General features: G+C 45.0%; 1 protein-coding gene across 5 annotated transcripts in view; it reads left to right on the top strand.

Annotated features, from left to right (window-relative positions):
* The window catches only part of LOC135417351 (uncharacterized), a 45,177-nt gene that overhangs the window by 6,792 nt on the left and 19,584 nt on the right, over window positions 1-18,801 (top strand). The gene's annotated exons all lie outside the window — the stretch shown is intronic.

Raw genomic sequence — 18,801 nt, 5'->3', positions numbered from 1 at the left:
TACATTAAAGAGTAATCCCTTTGAAGAATGTATAAATATTATGCAAATCAAATCAAAGTTGTGCTAATAGGAAACACAGATGATACACACACACACACACACACACACATATATATGTATATGATAAGTAGCACATAATTGCAAATTATGTTCCTACCTCACCATAAAGAGAAAAATACTTTCCATTCTTAGGATCTGTGGCTTTCTGGACCAGGAGAGATGTTCTGCTATTTTCAGATAGAAATTAGAGAAATTATGGAGACTGGCTCATAGATAGGTGCTTATTTAAGGGGCAGACTTCCAGAGCATCTCTGCTTTCCTTGCTGAATTATTTTGAAAGATGCAAGCACTTATTTTTGGTGAAATGATGAAGCACATTCTGTGATAATTTGGCTGTGAATATGGGCGCTGAAGACTTGTAAGAATGAGGCTTTTGTGCTGTTCATTGGTGAATCTGAACACAGTTATGTGGAGGATATGTGGTAGTAAAGTGATTGAACTTTTGAAAGGCATACTGAGGTAAGGCCAGGTCAAGTGAGATGTCCATCTTTGCAGACAGTGAACAACATCATGGTATATCTGGAAATACAACTCTTAGTTCATGGTTCCACCTGCAGGACCACAGTACATCGATTTGTAAAATAGCATTAACAACCCACTTTGGATTGTCTCTGTGGATTACCATAATTACTGTATGGTAAACATGTCCATGTGTAAAAGTCCTCAGCAGCAACGTACGTGTGCAGGCTGGAGTTTGCCACACGTGGTGTTTAGTAGCTGCATAATCCTGCTGACATTGGCGTAGCTTCCACGGGTGGAAGCCACCACAGGGTGTGGTCACAGGAGATAAGAGGTTCATAGAGGTGAAAGCTGGAAAAGCATGCTGCCATCTAATCTTTTGCTCCACACGGGCTACAGGACTTCCCCAAATAGATTTGTTCTATCCATTGCCTCTCTCCTTTGATGGCAATTTCCAGCCCCTGAGCCCTGTGAACCCGACTTTGCATTCACATCCCCAGTCCCACTGGCTGTCACCATCGCTTGCCTTGCTCGGTGCCAGTGGAGTGCTGTGTCCCCACCTCATGCTGATTATTTGGACACATGATAATTATGTGTGGTGATGAGGGATGTGCTTCCTGTGCTTCACACCTTCTCCTTCCACTGAACAAGAATCAGGTGCTGGACTGAGCCGACAGCCCCCTGGCTGTGGGGCAGTGGGGCCTCATGGAGGGACAAGGTACCAAGGTTTAGGCAGCAGATACTGCCTAAAGTTGAATTCCTGCTTTATAGCACAGCTCCAGCTCATAATTAACACAGGGCTGGAGCAGAGCTGTAATAGTGCAAGTGGCTGTAGCTCTGGGTCAAAGATGAGGAGTTTATAGAAAATCACAGAAAGATGGGTTAAGAGCCTTATCAGGCAACAGCATAGCAGAGGGTGCTCTGTGGTAGGAAAAGGAGTTTCTGTAGGAACTAAGTGTGTAGGAGAGGTGGCTGTGCTTAGGAGTGAGGAGGAGAGAGGAGTTCCCACATACAAATGCCTGGAGCTTCTGAGATTCAGTGCATCAAGCACCAAAGCAGTAGGCATGCAGCATGACTCCAGATGAAGAACAGCAAGGAGCTGAATGCCTGACTCCTAAATACGTTCCACTATTGCCCTGCCCTATCCTCTCTGCCCATTTTGCCATTCCTGGTGCTGTTTGAAACACAAAGCATCTGGAAAGAGCAATGCCCTTGTATGTGCCTTTGGCTTCAGGAGAGATCTTCCAGCATTGAATTTGGCCCATGGATTTTAATTACTCTCCACTGTGATAGTAATGGGAGCCAGTGGAATTGTACTGATTTTATTTCCTTTTAATTTGTTATGATGCTCTGGATGCAGATTAACTTTCCCAGGTCGATACATATTATTGATTCATTCTGCCTCGTGATGCAGTAAATGGCTTGAGGAGGTGGCTGATTTCACTGTAGCTTCTCCTGGTACCTTTGTACCCCATGCAATGTCCTCCTCACTCCAGCAATAGCCAAAATCAGATACCTTTGCTTGCTTCTGAGCAGGTTGTTTACGTGCATGTACATGAGGATAAACTCGAGCCTGTGGTACTGCTTCTCCCTATGCAATAGTCCAGGTCTCCCAGCTTCCTTTCTGTTTGGTGCACTGAGTGCAGGAATGGGTTTGTGATCATTGGATGCAGATGAACCCACTTCTGTGCTCAGCACGGGGGATGGTCCTCACTGAGGGGAATTGTCCTGCAAGGAGAGGACAGCTGCAGTCAGAGGTATCTCCCACCAGTGCTCCTCTGAGCACACACCTGTCCAGGAAGCCTTTCTCAAGGCAGTGGCAGCCTCTTGCCCCTGTCCCCACGTGCCTGCAGAGCATGGATGATCAGCACAGGGTAGTTAAGGGAGAGCAGCAGGAAGAGGAGCAGCAGTGAGACTCTTATCCTTACATTCTCCCTCCCAGTGAGGGAACATGACAGCAAAGCTTGTGTGGGACTACACCCTACTGAGGGATCCTCCTCCACTTTCTTTGGAGAAAGACCCAACACTCCTTGATGCAGAGTATTTAAAGTATTTTTTCTTCTGCTTTTACATCATTGAAGCTGTAATGGGGATGAGGAACTGAGCCTGAGTTCTCTCAGTGCAAAGCCCTACCAGAGGCTGAGATTAGGACAGTGTTATAAGAGGGGTGACTGCAAGATAATCTGCGGCCCCTTTAGCTGGAATTTGCTCCACAGACTCAAAACCACCCCTGGAGCCAGGCTGGGTGTACCAGTGAATTGGTACAAGTGCACAGCCAGCCCTAGTCTGGAACCTCATGATAACTGCCCCACACAGCCTATGCTCCTGCCTGCTGTTGGTTCTCTGGGCCTGGCTGCAGACCTGGTGCATCACCTAACCAAGTCAGCTCGAGGGGCAGGGCTGTGCTCAGAAGCAGCACAGGGGTGTTTTCTATCCCCCATGGTGTTCTTATCCTACATCATCTTGGATAGGAAAGAACCAAAGGAGAAAAACAGAAGTTGGACTCAGCAGCCCTGCAATCCCTCTGCATTCCAGCCCACTGGCATGGACTGCAGCAGGAAGCCTGGTGTTTCAAGACTCATCTTAGAAAGCTTCCTTGTCCTCAGCCATGATGAAAACACTGCTTTGTGGTAGCTAAATACTCCAGCTCCTTGTGTCCTTACAGCGTGAGGCTGCTGTGCCCCTCAGCAAGTCCAGAGGGACACTGACTGCATTGCATGAGTGATGGAGGTGTCACATCATCAATCAGAGGCCATTGGGTATCCCAGTGCAGTCATTGCTCTGCCAGTGAGTAGCCCAGCAGCTCAGTGATTATCTGTTCGCTGCTGATGGTCAGAGGCGTTCCATGGAGCAGAAACTGAACCTAGGCCAGAGAAGCTTTGCCTAAAATCAGAGTCTGAACAGCCCCTTCAGATGTAAAATGTTACTTAACTTCAATTGCAAAAAAATCCATCAGCTCTGTGGACAGTTCTAATACATGAGAACACGTGTACTGACCCTTCAGCACTGGGCAAGCCAAGATAAAGCAGTGAAGAGGTAAATATCAGTTTGTCTTGTCACACAGCTGACTTCAGGACTTAGAAGCCTATATCCAATTAAAGCAGCCAGGCAATTGACATCAAAACAGTTGAGCCTTGTCTTAATCTAGTGCATGTCAATGTGGTTGCTGTAGCTGCAAGGAAGCCTCGGATATATCTGGGTGGGTTTGCCCCTGCCCCCTTTATCTCCATCTTGCAGAAGTTTCATTTCCAAACCTTGCTGTGCATGACTTGTCCGTAGCATTGCGGTGGCAGCAATCTTCTGTCTTCCTTCACATCCAAAGCTATCCTGTGCACCTACCTGCCAACATCCTGCTCATGTTGGCCCCTGAATAGTGAGGAACTTCTCTAACCAGCTTCCTGAAAGATACTGGGCGAAAGATTGGGAAAAGGCTTTATGTAAGACCAAAAAATAGCACTAAGCAGAAAAACAGAGGTAAATTGGGACACTGATGGAAAGTCAGATACTGAGGATTAGATCCCAAACCTCATCATCCTAGGGAGCTTGGGACAGAATCCTGCAGACCCTAAGCTGTGGACACCCATCATGCATTATCCCAGCAGTGTCACAGTGTCCTTGTACGTGGCAGCATTTCCTCAGGATACTTGGCATTCATTTAGGAGGAGCAAAAGCTTTGGGGACCTAGTGATTCACCAGAGAAGATGCTTATGCTGCCTTAGGCAAAGCAGTACAAATACACGCTTTTGGCTTAGTTCCACCATATCCTTAGAGAAAATAAAAAAGCATTTAACTTTTTTATTCTTCTTTTTGCTGTGTAGACAAAGCCAGGTTTCACACTTAGCTGGGTACTGAGTGTGCCTTCAGCAAAACACCACTGAGGGCAGAACTGGGAGAAAGGCCCTTGCCTCCCTCACATGTACCCCAGGGTAGCAAATGTCTCTTCATTTGCCTTCCTTTCCCCCTGGAATAAGAACTAGGCTGCTTTGTGCCCTTCTCTAACTTTTTTTCACTGTTTAGGTGGAGAAATTAATTCTATCCCAGCTGAAACTAGGTGAATGTTTGCACAGGCTTCAGCTTCCACCCTTCCCTGAAATGGTTTGCATTGAAATGGACTTCTAATATCTTCCTGGAAAAAATGGGATTGTATGTGAACTGGTAAAACTCTTACTTCTCTACTTCTCTTACAGTCCCTACCTCACAGAATCACTTGAAAGGAAACAGCACGTCCTCTAGGATTTGGGGTTTTGTGGTTTTGGTAGTGTGGTGTTTTGTGGTTAGGTTTTTTTTAATTATAAAATCCTTTACTCTCACCTCCCAGCTGGAATTCCCTGAAGCACTCTCACCTGAATGTATCTCAGGGATGATGCCTTGCTTAGGGAAAATGCTGTAAATACCAGCTGGTCTCCTGAAAGACCAAAGCAAAGGAAGCCACATAGCAACTGCTGTTGTCTGGCAGGTCAGACGGGCACTGCGCCTTCTAAACCAGCTCCCAGAGCAACTGTACATCATCACTTGTCAGATGCCCTTTCCAGAAGATGACAGATGTCTGTTATCTATTAAAAAAAAAAAAAAAAGAAAGAAAGAAGGAAAAGGAGAAGAAAACAATGATGAAGGTCAAAAGCAGCTGCAAAGACACAGCCACACACAGAGTGATGCTGGTGGTGTGTAAAAAGAGGCATGTATGGGTCATGGACTGGTCTTCTGATACCACAGTCCTGTCCTTGCCCACATGCCTTTATTTCCTTACTGCTTCAGAGGGGAAGGCACCATGTCCCTTGAGGTAGCTGGAGCCATTCCAACTTGTGCTCAGGCAGTGGCTTGAAGCTGTGATATTTGAACACAGGTCTCAGAGTTTAGTTAATTCCAAGTAATTATACTTCAATTTTACAAAACCTTACCTGACTTTTCTTGGTGCTCGGAGAATGCAAGGAGAGTTCTTGCAGATGCTGGAAGGTAGTTTTGTTTTCTCCTCTTACAGATAGCAGACCTGAAACACAGGAACTGAAGTGTCTTGTCTGGTGAGATAGGGGACCAGACGTCAGTCTCATATGTTACCAGGTTACAGTCTGTTCACAGCATCTCCCACTCCACAGCTGTGAGAGTTGCAGTATTTGCTTCATTCACACACTTGGGGTGAAAAGTCAAAACTTCAGTTTGTGGTTCTCCAAATGATGTTAACCTATGTCCACAAAAAGCTCAGGAGTGTAAATCACTGTCCTGAGACCTCCCACAGAGAGGCTATTAACAGCAAGAGGAGAAAGTGCTGCCTCCATTTCAAGGCAAGGGGAGTTGGCTTTAATTTTTAAAACACTCTCACAAGTGATTGATGAAGCAGTATTTTTGGAGAGGAGAGGAAACTGGCAGTCTTCTGTGGCTAGGGCAAATGTCTCATGATGCCAGTGGTACATCAGAGTACTTCTACCAAAATACTTCAGATACCGAGGCCTGGCTAAAATCATCTGCTCTGGCTGCAGTGGAAATGTATCTGGAAATAAAATCTGGCTGGAGAAAATCAACAAGGCATCAGGATCTCTATATATTCATCAGGATCTTAAGTCAAAGGCTGTCTTGTCCAACCGTCTTAATGATCCAGAGGTGCTGTGCCATCAGCGCCTCACAAATTCCCAGATGCCTGGTGGGGGACAAAGGAAGGCAATGCACACCAGAGCTGGAGCTGAGAACAGTACTGGCCTGTGGGCCAGTTCCCATCATCACTAGTTGGAAAGAGAGGAAGTGATGGACTTCAGGTCTTTAGCTGTGGATAGTGGAGAGTGTTGTGACTGCATTAGGAGACCCCCATATCAGCAGCTGGGAGGCAGGACTGTGTTCCATTTATCCATTTATCTGTTTTTCCTGTTTATTTCCAGTTCTTCTGACCTCTGCAGGAGGACATACAGGAAGAGCAGTATCAGCCATCTAATTACAGTGTCTGATTTTGCTGCTGCTTTTACATATTTATCAAAGGTTTTACCATTGACTTCAGCAGAGTTGAAAAAGAGCCCTTGTTTCATCAAGTGGCACCAGATTAAGTTAGCAGGATTCTGTTCCAGGGCTTCTGACATGCTTCCAAAATCCAGCTCTGACACTGCCCCGTCTGTGTGTGGGTAATTTGATTCTGCTGGTGCTGACAAAAGCCCTGAGCAGCAGCAGAGATTGGACCTTAAGATCTGCATACTCAGATGGTAGTGCCTACTTCTTTGCCTGTCTGGCTGATTTATTTTCAGACATAATGATCAGAAAAGCAAGCCAACACCCTGAGACATCCCTAGCTTATGGAAAAATATCGAAAACTAAACCTGATTTCAGTAAGAATTGTGAGAAATTGAGCCATTATATTCTGCAGAAGTTGATGGCTGAGGCAGAATGCGTCATGCCCTGGCAAATATCAGTGATGTTAGCAGGCTGGCTTCCATTTGAGAGACCTTGGTGATTTTCGCAGCTGGATGACCTCAGCAACAGGAATCAGGGCCTCACTTCACATGGAGAAAGCCCTTCAATCTTTAACTAGGCAATCTTCGACTTCATCTTATTTAAAGATTTTAGGCACTATGCAGGGCTAAAGAGGATCTTGCTGAGCTCCTGTTACCTCAGCAGCAGCTGATACATAATGAATTATTCAAGACTAGCCAGTTCCTTCATCAATTTTAATAAATCAAGTTTTCCACCATGATCTCAGCAGTGCTGCCAGCTGGGATATGATGAGGTAAGCCCATTATTTCCTGTGGCCTTTTCCATTTGGTCCAGGTTTACATACCTGAGGGCCTTGATAGTAAACAAGAGATTAGTAGCAGACGGTGCTAATTTGGGGTGGATCTACACTGGGCAGAAGAGGCAACAGAACTCCCCCATCTCTCAGGAGGTCACAGAGCTCTGTCTTTACACTGGGAAGATGGCTTTGCATCTACAGAAATGGACTCAGCTGCTACATGCTGACCCCCAGAGCAGAGTGTAACCCTTCAAACAGATGAGCTGGACGCCCAAGGCAGCTGAGAGAGGCACTTCCCATCTTTTACACAGACTCACTCTCATTAAATTGTTCTTATGTCTCTAATGTTTCTAATGTTTCTCCAGAGCAGGCAGATTGTGGTGTTTATGAACCAATCCCATTTAGAAAGCACCTACATGGATCAGTCATCTATGTAACACATGCACACCTGTTAATGCACACACAAGCAGCATCTCTCAGTACACTGCAGACATCTTGCCCAGGCTGCTGATAAACTTCTTCACAGTGCAAGAGCTCCCACAGCAAACACTGAGCTGGTCTGGTGACTGCTGTAACCTGTCTTTCCCTCAGCTTTTGCTCTAACTCATCAACAGAAAATACTTTCTGACACTGAAGCACTTGTAGCATTTTCTGTACATCTCTTGAATAGACAGGAACATGCTTCTCTCTGTTTGTTATCAATGTCAAAATTGCTTATTCTGTTTTTTGCTTCTGCTTCTCTCGCCAAATAGTAACCAATCTCATAAGGGAGTCAAAGGCAAAAAGGTGCCGTATGCCCCGTATAGAATTTATTTTTATTATATTGTGCTGCATTGCATAAAGAGGTGAGAAGGACCCATTTTCTCCTTTCTCTTTTCCTCTCTAAACTGCAGGTTTCTCAGGGCAGGGTATTTCTCCAGCCCACGTTGTTTAGAAGGTTTAGCACTTATAGTCCTTATCCCTCCTGTACCCAGGACATGCATTTTTTCCTGGAGAGAAGCAGACCATTCAGCCCAAACCCATTTCTACCATGGCTACATCCAGCTCTGATTATTCCTGTATTCATAGAACTTACATTGGCATGAGGACATGATCAGATATAGCATAGCTGCACTTTACAGCAAGGAAGGCAGAACTCTCTGTAGCTGCTTTTGCTATCATGTATTTTAGGAGAGGGAAGATGAACTGCTGAGGAGGAAAGAGGCTGGACACAAGCAATGCTAATAATGAATTGTTTACAGCCATGGTGATAAATTCAGTGCGTGGGTAGCCCATGAGTATCCAACCTGTCAGCATCTCTGTGGTGCACACTCTCATGAATGTGCTGCTGGTGAGGCATCCAAGCTCAGCAGTTTATCCACAGATCTGGCACCGAGGCTCAGTTTGATTGATTAATGAAAGACAGACCTTGATAAAGGAAGGTCACACTTAAAATTTGGGAGGTTTAATGATTTGATTTTTTGGGATGGAGCATGAAAGAATAGCACCTAATTGAGAGAAATAAGAGTGTCCTTCCCACAGTGTATTAAACAGCAATATCCATATATCTGTGTTTCAAGAAGTGGGAGGCAAATTCGCAGATCCCTGCAACCATTGTACCTGCTGGCTCTTCAAGTCTGCCTCACACAGATATAGGGCTGTTTTCCATGCCCAAGCCATTCCCACTAATCATCACAGCCCCCATTTAATTTTTGGAATGACACCATGCTGTTTTTAGGACCTAACATATTTTAGCTCCTTATTGCCATCATTAATCCTGAAGCTCTTTAATTCTCCTTATGTCTTCCCCCCCCCCATCAGTTTTGTGCAATTCTTAGCCTGTAATTTTTATTTACTACTTTTTATTTTCCCAGTGTTTACACACATAACATGCTTGCTTTCACTTTTCCCATTAACAAAAATCCTTTTTTTTTAAAAACAATATATTTTATTTGTGGCTATTTGATCACTTAGGAAAAAAAAAGCTCCCAATTACCATTTTTATTTTTCTACTCAAATTTCCCTTTATTACCTTGCTCACAGTTGTTTTCAGCTCTCTGAAGCTGACATTTCAGAGTTGTAATGATGGATAATTGGTTTGCACTGGGCTCTGTTTGCACACATCAAATGTAACTGTGTAGTGATCATTGGTAACTAAGCAACCAGTTATGTTTTATTCCTGTGATCAATTCCTTGCTATCTGTCAAGATTAAATCTAACACAGCATGTGCCCACAAGGGATACAACAATTCTGGGAGTTAAGAACCCATCATCTGGGAATAAGAGCATCCTGAAGCCCCTGATTTACTTCTCTGACCGCAGTCTCTTAAAGGCACGTAGCCGCCTTCTTTCAGTGGATATGAAAGTTTAATGGTCTTGCAAGTCTTGATGGTTAAAGTAGAAGTAGTTAATTGGCTGCCATGTTTTATTCCTGTGATTCAGGCAGTGTCAACAAACACATATTTACCCTTTATCTGTTAAAGCAACTTGTTAACATTCAAAGGCTCTGAGTTGGTTTGCTAGTCAGAAGGCCACTTGTGACAGGCTTGAGTTGCTTTGCTCCTACATCCTGGAAGGTCTCCCAGCAGTAGTTGTTGCATGAGACCTTTGAAAACTCTTCATTTTCTACTCTCTTGTTCCATGTGAACATTTCTTTCTTCTGTTTAACTGAGGAAAGTAATACTTACTAACTGCAAGGGCTTGGAAAACTCCTTGTCAGGAAGCAAGTTAGGATGGCCATCTCTGGGAAGGGAGGTGAGGTAGAAGCCAGGCAGCAGGGCAGGTTGAGACAGGAACCTTGGACAAGGGGCACAGTCCCACTGCACCTAAACTGGAAGAGCAGAGTGGGCCCTATGAATGTGTCTTTGTTCAGCCAACAGGCCCCAGAGAAATCTGTAGCTCCAACACAGCTCTGATGTCAAGCTGAGCAGGTCAAAACCAGCAAACATATAGCCTAACCCAAGGAAGGGCCAGGGCAAGGGCTTAAATGCAGCTCTTAGGTCAGTGGGTGGCAGGAGCAAGGGTGGAGGTTCTAGATGAGACTGGTCAAAGTAATTAGAGCCTCCAATATTCCACAGCCTAGGCTTGGATCTGCTCTGCTACCCAAGTTCTGTTCCAGAGGGATCACTAGTAGACATTTCACATAGAAGAAATCTATTTTAGTTTCATGCAGAAAAGAAAAAAACCATGGTCCATCTGGTGGAGGTTGTAACAACTTCCATCACTGTCTATCTGCAACAAATGTTGCATGGTGCTCAGAAAGAAATCTTTGGAAGCTCCATCTCCAGACTCGTTTTGCAATTTATCCTTCTTGCTGTTGCTGGTTGTTGAAAGGAGCCATATGGATTTTGTACCGAAAGTTGCATAAATGCTAATATGCAAGTGTATTTTGAGGTGGCATATGGACAATAGTAAATGGAACTAAGTGGTTTTTTGGTTCAGATTACACAGGCAAGTTCAGTGAAGCAGATGCTGCAGTGGGTTAGTCAGGAGCTTCATTTGCCCAGGTTCAGATCTTGATGGGGTTATTTCTGCACTTGGCTGTGCTGGGTGACTTTGTCAGTGGTACTGATGTTTGCCAGCAGATGCAGAAAATCCAGAAAGCCTCAACCATTGTAAAAAAAACCCTCAACATACAGTCTGATCTGGGTGATACTGTAGACCAGTCAGAGACAGCAATCTTTGTAATGTAGGCACAAAGGTATTTGTTAGAGTTATTTGTAGAATAGAAATTTAGAAATTATTTAGAAAAATATATCTAAGTATTTCTAAACATCCAGAAAATGTGTGTAGTCTAGTAGCTGACAGTACAGCCTGCTAGTAGATGTAGGAGATTATTTTACTTTTTTTTTTAATCCTTGTTGAACATCAAAAAGTCCTGGGTATGTGGTGTCTGTGGGCTTCAGTGCCCTCTCCATCCGGGCGGGTGACGTGATTCATACTGGAACAGGATATCACAGCTCCTGTTGGGCCCTCCCCAGTCAGGGAGCAGGAACATCCTGTGTGCTCAGGCAACAGGTATTTGAGCTGGATCTGAAAGCTCTGGACTGAGTCCCATCTGGCATTAGGCGAGCTGATATCTGCACAATAACTGGCTGTGTTGAGAAATTTTCTACTTTACTCTTTTCTGTTTTTCAGTGCTTGGGAAATTTACTCATACAGCCTCAAGCAAAAAAAAAAAAATCCAAGTTGAGCAGAGATGGAAATTTTTCATGTAACTGTAGATAAAGCATCCCCTTTGATGATAAAACCACAATTTTATCTGCTCTGATTAAAAGGTTAATTAGATTTAGAGCTTTTATGCACAAAGGAGAAACGACAGCATCCTGACAGATTTGTACAACTTGCTCGGAGGTTGGCTTACAGCTAATCCACTGTGGTCACTACAGTCCCCACTCCTGTCACAGCCTGGTGCCTCTTTTTTACAGCCTCGGCTGCAACATTAAACAGCAGCCATAAAGCATTTGGCCACTGGTCCTGCCAGCTGATGAGCCCTATTTAAAGCCTGCTCATTGCATCGCGTGCATTTCTCTTTGCATAGGGAAGTAGTTAGCTTTGAATGTCACCCAGTCCTACAGAGGCAAGTGGGAAGATGGATTGTGTTGGCAGCAATCCATCCATCTGTTCATCTGCCAACACTAATGTTTAGCTTTTCAGGCTCCCAGTTGTCTTAAATAATGCTGACCTACAGGATCTGGGGTGGGAAAGGTCACATAGCTCATTTAGTCTTCCATTTCTTAAGTGGTAATTAAACTTTCTGAGGTGTTATGGCTACATGCAGGAGTTGTTGATGGACAGTACTTATGAGGTTGAGGTTAAAGCCTTTCCTGAGACGCTGTGTTGTGTGAGGTTCTTACCATCATATTGGCTGCAGCATCCCCCCTGTATCTTCTCAGAGTACTCCTTTAAAAATGTGTTTATAAAGGATTCATATCTGTTTCCCATAAGGGATTGGGTGTCTGCATGGACAATATTTCCTCTCTGTTGATTGATACTATAAAGTTGTATCTGTAGAGTGGTTTTGCCTCTTCTTGCTGTGGAGTGTTCAGCTTTGGGTAAGCGTGGGTAGTTTGTGACAACCACAAGGGCTACACACTTTTGGTGCTGTGCAGGAGCCAACTTAGAAAAAAAGATGGTTGTTTGCCTGCAGCTCTGCTGTGATGCTCTTATTTCAGCTTTTAGCACTGATTTGGTAAATTAAACGTGCATGTGATGGCTCTCTTCACCTGTTATGATCTGTGCCTTATTTTTTCTCAGTTACGAAAAAAAAAATAAAGGTTAACAAGAACGAAGAGACCTCATGAGACACTTGGAATGTTTTGCAAAATGGCATGGAAGTAATGATACCTAACTGAGACTGCAAGGGTATTATAGAGCCCAGAGCTGGCTGGGAACTACTATCTCAGACCCTACAGCAACTTAGTGGCATAGGAAGGGACATGGAGTGTCCTGTGACTCTGGATCCAGCACATGGAGAAGGGATCTGATTTACTGTCCTCCCTCACTTGCTTAGAAAGAGCTGCATAACTCTGCATTTATTCTTAATTTTCTTCACAATGTTACATGTGCAGTGGCTAACCTGCACTGCAAGATGATGCAGCTTGCACAAGGTATCCAGTGCATTTGTGCAAACAAACCCATTTGCTTACAGCTGGCTCTAAACAGAGGCATGTCCTGCCTCCTCCTCCATCACCTTTCACTATAGCGTAAAATCTGGCAGAGAACAAAAAGATAGAGTCCCTTGGCAATACTGGTGAGTTAAAATACATGGTTGTGGTTAGGAACATCCCAAGAGCATATGCGTTCGTATTAATCAGTCTTAGAATTTGTTTCTTAATGGTGGCTTTAAAAACATCTCCAGTAAACCATGCATGACATGATGTGTCTGGGGGACGCTTGTGTGTGGTGAGAAATCCCATGGATCTCTATTGCCTCCGATATGATCTCTCCAAATCCTGTCCCTATGGGGTCACCTGGAAGTTAATGCCCAGATGGTGTCAAAGGCAGTCCAGATTGATTCTTCTATCTTGAATGTATCTGATGTGTTTTTAAGTCTTGATGTAGTGATCTGAGAAACCTTTGGTGACCAGCTGTTTAAGGCAAATCACACCTGGCAAGTAGCCCTCTGGAATATGTGCTCCTCTCAGAGTTCTGGGATTTGTGCCTAAAGGCATTTACCCTGGTGTCTCCAAATGGAGGAACCCAGAGCACCAGCCCAGTCCAAATCCCATTTCTGCTCAGCCCTGAGCTGCTCTGGGCAGTTCACCGCCTGTCATGTCTCTGCAGTCAGAGTTGTTAGCAGAAAAATAATAGCTGCAAACGCAGCACTACAGCAGTTCCCCACAGGCAGAGATCCAATTTAAAGAAGCTTTTACACTCCTAGCGCCACCTCTGTCTCCTAGTGCAATCAACTAGTTCCTGCCCTTGTCTGGCCCTACCTATCTGTGGTGGTACCTCCTTTCTTCCACCCATCCCCTCACTCACAGCTCCCCGATCCCCTCACTCCTGGCTGGGGGAAAGGCAGGATGCTGCAGCTGAGTCTGTGCTCTCCACCCTGGCAAGAAGCAGGTCAAGCAGAGCAGTTAGACTTGCTAATTGCGAGTCACAACATTTCCTGCCAGGAAGACATCAACAGGAGTCTCCTCCAGCCATCAGTGTTCCTAAATCTTCTAATACAGACAGATAGGCAAGAGGAGATAGAAAAAAAAAACACAAATAATTTCCATAGCTAATTGAAATGGAGGGGAAGGGAAGAGGTGCAAATCCAACTTGAAAGAGCAGCCTTTGCCTCTGATAGTCAACTGGGAATTTACTGGGGCATTCAAGAATATGAAACACAAGCAAATAAATGATGCTGACGTCTGATCAAAGGGTTGCTATACAAGAGAGAGCCTCTGTCAGTGCTGGTCCAGCCTCCATGTGCTTAGGAACCTTGCCCAATAAATTTGATGAACAGCTACATGTAATATAAAGAAACTAACTGAATTTTTCTCTTGGGATGTGTTCCTGATGTAAAGTGCCTTCAGACTCTGAAGTCCATTAGAACTACGTTTATCAAAAGATGCAAAGAGAGGGGCAGGGTAATTTTGTTTCCAGTTCCTGACTTCACATGGAGGCAAAGGATCTGAACACACAAATAGATGGAAAAGCTGACACATCTGTTGGATCTGATCTACACTGGGGCATTTACTGGCAAAACTGTCTGTGTAATGGTACTGCTGTAGATACTGCTCCCTTGTGGATACACTTCTTCCTTAATAACAGATCCAAACCAATAAAGACTTTCTGGATTAAGAGTGCCCATTGTGCCTGGAGCAATACCACCGCTGGGAATAAAAGGATCTCTAGTAAGTTTGTATGTATGTAAGGCAACTCCTAGACATAAAACACATCAGAAAAGAGTCTTTGCTAGGACAAAAAAGCATACTCCGAAATTTGCTAATAATACTAAAATCTCCCCCAAAACAGGGCATCTTGCAGTTTGTGTACTCCTGCGTAAGCTTAGATAAATAGCATGTGCAGAGGAAGAGGGAGTTCCACTGGGGCTTTATCACTTCTTCGTTAATGTGTCACCAACATGGATTGGGAATGTTTTTCCCAGAGAAAGCAAGGTCAAAGAGAGGACTGGTGTTTTATAGGAAGATGGTTCCTGTGCCCCAAATCCCAAGAACACTTTTGCAAAGTGAAGGGGCCCAAATGTGACTGGAGCACAGCCTGTCCTTGCCAGCAGTCACCCAGCTTGAATGAAGGGTAAAAGATTATTCTAAACTGCACATTGCAGAGTAGGAAGCTGTGAGAGAAGAGTGCACAGCACTGAGCCTCAGGGACATAGAGCAAAAGACTGTGCAGCAAAGGCTTTTCCACGCTTGAAACAACTCTAGAGAGGCTGGGGGTTCCCAGTGGCTATTGTGGCAGCTGAATGAAATTGTCACTTGCGATAAGGCATCCTGAGAGCTGGGGGAAATCCTGGCTCTGTGCCCACTGGCACAAGTCCAAGTGATTTCACTGGAGCGAAGATTTTTGCTCTGTATGTGAAATGAATTGCCAGAGTGAGTGAAGCTGCAAAACTAACTCCTGGTAATGAAATCCACTTGCAGCGGTGCACCTCTGCACCAGAGCCCTGCTGCGAGCGGGAGTGTTTGCATGGGCTCTGGAGAACACCATGTCATTCTTGTGAGAGGCTGGAGGAGTCAGAAAGTGTGAAGTGCCACTGAATTTGTCAAGGATGTCAAATAAATGGCCATTTTTAGGGAAATTCATGTTTTCTGTGGGGGAATTTTTTTACCCACTTTATTTTTTTTTTATTTTTTCCCCATCTTTCCCAGGATTCCCACCAATGCCAGGGACTATCCATCAATATCACCATAGAAACAAGAAGTCATTAATGGTATAATGCCTGTTGGCAGGATCTACAGGGTGGTGAGCTGGGTGGTGAGCCATCTCCTTCAGCTTCAATGGGAAAGGCGAGAGCTCAGGATCTCTGCAGGATCAGGAAGATCTTTCATTCTCCATCCCCTGCATCTCCCCAGAGAAGTCCTGCATTGCATGGTGGCCATAAGGACATATTTCTTCTCTTAGCAAGTTATATGCAGCATATCCTGGCAGCATATTCTTAGGGAACTGCTGCCAGGAAAAGATGGGGCTGCATTTGCTGCACAAGTAAGGATAAATGTGCCTCCCTTGGGTCTGTTTGCACGGGGCTCTGGCTCTGAGAGACATTTTACATTGCAAATAAGCAACTTATCCTGCAAACCTCCAGGGAGTTCAGAGCAAAGCAGGAGGCTTGGGGGCCAGGAAAGGGGAATGGCAGGCTAAACTGCGAGGAGAGATAAAAGACATGTCATATAATTCTGCTAAATGGTGAAGGAAGGGAAATTCTCAGCGGGTGTAAATTAGCATTGACAAGCAATACTGATTTACTCCCAGCTCGTGGTCTGGCCCACAGTTTAATCAGCTGAAAAGCATCAGCATCTGAAAAGGAGGGTGTTGTTTAGAGAGGCCCGTGGGAGGAGCTGGAAATCTGCAAAAAAGAAGAAAGTAAATTCTCCTTGGTAGGTAGGGAAGAACTTGTGATGTTCCCTGGGACTGATGCAGAGGCAGAGCCTGGCCAGCTGCACCAGTTCCCTGTCAGGACTCCCACTAACTGGTAGCAGGCAACATGCTGCACTGGACCTTCTGAGGACACATCCCTCAGCTGAGACAGCTGGCAGGTACAGTCCTTGGAGGTTTTCTGCAGTGTTACATTGCTAAGTACGCCCACACTCAGAGGAATGGGAAGTGTCACTGCCTGTGGCCATCCTTGCCTGGCCAGGACTGCTGATGCTACTGTCACTCACATTTCCTCATGGCAAACCTGCCTCTACCAGCAGTATGCCAAAGTGCCCGACAGCTTTGGGATGTGACCAAACAAGGCATAGAATGAGATCATCCGTCCCCCTCACCCTCCTGAACACCTCCTTCCTCCCTCAGGCCTCTTTCTGATCTCACAGATGATTTCTGTATTGCTGACATGGAAGAACTCTGCTCATCCACCTACCATTGGCTTTGGGGAGAACTGGAGTGGGTTCCAGTGCAAAGTTAATAAACTGAGATCAATAGGATTAGGTTGGGGGACTTTTTTCTGTCTAATGAGACGAGAGCCAGGGTTTATTGCCTTATTGGAAAGACCAGTGCAGTAAGCCACTAGTGCACTCAAAGATTGAGGCTTGCGACTGTGCTGCAAAATAATGTCTTCCTGGTACAAGGAAGGGACCAGAAACTTCTGACATACAACTTACTCTTAGAATTAAGGTGTGATTTATTTCCTCTTCCCTGTGCATTTTAAGGCTTAGACTGAGACTCTTGGGGCAATCTTAGAACAAGGAATTAGGAATACCTTCAGCAACTGTGAAGGATCCAACTGTATAGGACTGGTTTTCTGTTGTCTTCCTGGGACTGGTGGAAGCAATGTACAGGACAGGGGAAATGCTGTGTTGCTGTGTTCCCTGTTGGTCATGTGTTGCTAGTTCAGCCAAGAGTATTTCCACCATGAAAAAAATCCAGTAGCATGACTCAGACCCTACAGATCATGAGATTAAATCATGTGTTAAATGATGATGTTAAAAAAAGGACTTGATTTGGTTTTTCCCATTAAGTGTGACTTGGCTTTTTACCTGTACATCAGCTGACTCAAACCTGAGCATTGGCTCTGCTTAGTTATAAGGCTGTGGGCTCTTTCTCCAGCTGTGACAGGGGAGCAGAGTGGTTCATAGAGTTACAGACAAGGGCAGGACCTATCGATCAGATGTACCCTGCAGGTTCACAGGTGCCATGGGTGATCTGTCCCACGAGAGGACTTAATTGCAAATGGGAGTTTCTTCCTCCTGAGAAGGAATCATCCAAAGCAGCTTTGTGGTCAGCCGGGATTTTGAAAAAAGCTTGGCAGATGATGGGTGCTGCCATCTCCTGAGATGCTTCACATCTGATGATGCCAAGCAGGTCCATCTTGGACACTTGATGGGAGTGTCACACTGAGTCTCCAGGAACATTTGTCACAGAACCACCATACTCGGCCTTCATTAGCTGCAAGATGAATGCTAATCCTCTCAAGCTCCAATCCTGCTGCTGCATTGTCAGCAGGGCAGTTGGAGCAGTATTTTCCAAGAGACCGAGTGGTAAAAGGGGGTACAAACAAGGAATCAAGAGGGAACACAGGTCACCTTGAAAGTATGCTGCTTGAAATCAGTGTGCTGGAGTGCCTGCCCTTGGAGGTAGGCTGGAAGCATCATGTCATCACAGCCTTTCTGAAGGAGGAACACAAGGAGAAAACCATGCTGTGACACAAGAAGGAGAAGCTGCTCAGACTAACAGAGCAGCCAGAAAAAATCGTCAAAGGCACTGCTGCCAAGTGCACAGGTGTGTGGAGCACTGTGGCTTCTCAGGTGAAACCTTTCATGTCAATAAACCACAGCTCCCAAACAGCTTAAAAATCCCATAGAAAGAGAGCCAAGAACACTTGAGGCCTTAAGTGAGTCCATAAAATTTTGTGAGTAGCTTTCCCACTGCCATGACACTATTTTGGAGCCAGTCTGAACAAAATAGAAGTTCACATGAAGTTATGGTGATTCCTACACTCTCCCTGGTGGAACTGTGTGTACGATAGCAGGATGTTCCTATAGTGACCAACAGATAACTGTGGACAGATTCTTCTCTGGCACATCTGGCTGGCACATGTGTACATTTGGGCTACTCTGACCAGCCAGCCCTGACACTGTCAGTTGTGGCTGACAGCCAGCCCAACAACTGTCAGTTGTTTTTCTGAAGGCAATAGTAATGGTGGTGAAGCTGCAGAATGATGTGTGTCAAGCGGCAGCCACGGATGGGTTGTATTAGCTTGTGTTCAGTGCAGTGGGATGGAGGAAGAGTTGGGGAAGTAGGAAAAAAAATCCTGAGAAGAATGAAAAGAGACAGTATCGTGTAATAAGGCAAGCACCTTTAACACAGCAGAATTTAATGCCATTGCCTGTGCTCTCAGCAACCCCTCAACCCTGGGATGCACTGGGTCTTCAGAGGTTCCCCATGCCAAGCTATCTCTGAGATTTCAGGGACTATAAATAGAG

The sequence above is a fragment of the Pseudopipra pipra genome, chromosome 7 (genome assembly GCF_036250125.1).
Source record: "Pseudopipra pipra isolate bDixPip1 chromosome 7, bDixPip1.hap1, whole genome shotgun sequence".
NCBI classification, from domain to species: domain Eukaryota; kingdom Metazoa; phylum Chordata; class Aves; order Passeriformes; family Pipridae; genus Pseudopipra; species Pseudopipra pipra.
This window is presented reverse-complemented; position numbering and strand designations above follow the sequence as displayed.